The 1,774-nt window shown below is 42.7% G+C and overlaps 1 long non-coding RNA gene across 1 annotated transcript in view; it reads left to right on the top strand.

Moving 5' to 3' along the window:
* Positions 1-6: 6 nt before the first annotated feature.
* LOC107195924 overlaps positions 7-1,774 on the top strand; it is a 5,371-nt gene continuing 3,603 nt past the window's right edge. The window contains exon 1 of the long non-coding RNA XR_001517232.2: positions 7-1,734. This is a non-coding gene — a long non-coding RNA (uncharacterized LOC107195924). The remainder of the gene's footprint in view (positions 1,735-1,774) is intronic.

The raw sequence follows: 1,774 nt of genomic DNA, 5'->3' as shown, positions 1-1,774 counted from the left end.
ACTAGCCTTATTCAGACTTTTGAATTTCGTGGTGTTCCAGGGAGCCCCTGGCCACGTGGTTGGCCCGGAAGCCCACCTGCCCGGTCCAGAGCAACATCCTGAAGAGCCAGCCTGTAAAATAAGCACCTGTTTCACTTTTGAATAAACTCTACACCTCTCTCCCTGCAAAGAAAAACCTTGAACATTCACGATGCCAGTGAAGAAAGTATTAAAGGTACCGCAATCTAATTGGAAACAACTTTTTTTTTTTTTTATTTTCCATGTGTTATGGAAAATGTTGGAAGAACTGACATTTAATGAAAGTCATCTTTTATTTGCCATCTCCCTGACTGAACTAATGCGTGGCGGTCAGCCCCTCCCAAGGGCACTGATGATGTGTAAGGCTCGCTCTCTGCTGCCCGTCCCTGGACATGGTCATCTGCTCCCCAAGTACCAAGCTGCCTCCGGGTCAGCTGAGGACGAGAGGTTTCGCTCTGGTGCCTTTTGGTTTTGATCTAAGTATTGCCTTGTCATCCACTCACTCCCTTCTCCCTGCAGAGAGGTGATGGACTTTGCATTACAAGATGGACTTTGCATCGCCCTGAGAAATCAGGGGATCTATCTGCAAGTAAGGTTTTTAATGATCCTGTGTTTCTGAGCGTTGCTCATTGATAAGCATTTTGGAGTGGTAAAATACTATTCATAGTAGTCGCCAGTAGAAAAAAAAAAAGGATAAATGACTCACCAACAACCGACACATAACGTATGGTAGCTGGTCGAATAATTACTAAAAGTAGGAAGAAGTTTGAAAGATTCCATCTAATGCCTCTGGGCACTGTGATAAAGGTCTGGGTGGACATTAAAACATGTTCTTACTGGTCAAGAACCTTCAGATCTGTGAAAATGTATAGTATGGGCAATGAGGACCACAGACTTATTAGCATATGTGTGTTTTTACCCTATCCAATTTAAAGAAACAGTTTTATAAAGTGTTGGGAAAATACTATGTTTGGTAAGGGTGAGTTCAAAATATTCTCATACCTCTAAATTTGCAGAAATGGCTCTATTAAAATTAAAGTGTTAATGGCGGGTGGACTCTGGACACCTGACAGATTGCCGATGAACAATGTTCTGGGACTTTGCAGTGGGGAGCGGAGGTCGCATTGCCTCGTTCCCTGTGTGCTCTGTGGGATCGCTCCGTCTCTGCAAAGTCCACATGCGGGAGGTTCAGGAGAGGCCCGACGGTCGCTTAATCCTTCCTGGGTTGGATTTTCACTGGATGCTTCAACCCATCTCATCGCTTTTCTGTAAGAAAAAATGTTCTCCCTCTGTAGCACATTTTAGCTGTTTTTTGTTGTTGTTGTTGTTGTTGTTGTTTGTTTTTAATCCCTCCCTGCAATGTTTTCTAAGCTTAAAAGGTCTTTCTATTTCCTCTAGGAAAGAGGATACTAATATTTCAAAGACGCATCACTGGACTTAATGGGAAATGCTTTCTAAATGACATTGAAGCTGGTCTTTAATCAGAGTTATGCAAAGACTGGGGACAGCACCCTCCGCCCACAACAAATTTTCATGTCATTGATTACATAAACCTTTGCGATTATCACTGCAAAGAAATCCCCTCATTTTTGTTACCTGATATTCTATTCAAAGGAAAATCATTCTGGCTTCTCTCTCTCTCTCTCTCCTCTCCTCTCCTCTCTCCTCTCTCCTCTCTCCTCTCTCCTCTCTCTCTCTCATCCTCTTACTTAACAGGTTTCCTTTGGTTTACAATCATTTTAGCTAAAAGTATTTT

This window comes from Pteropus alecto, unplaced genomic scaffold, assembly GCF_000325575.1.
Source record: "Pteropus alecto unplaced genomic scaffold, ASM32557v1 scaffold66, whole genome shotgun sequence".
Taxonomy (NCBI): domain Eukaryota; kingdom Metazoa; phylum Chordata; class Mammalia; order Chiroptera; family Pteropodidae; genus Pteropus; species Pteropus alecto.
This window is presented reverse-complemented; position numbering and strand designations above follow the sequence as displayed.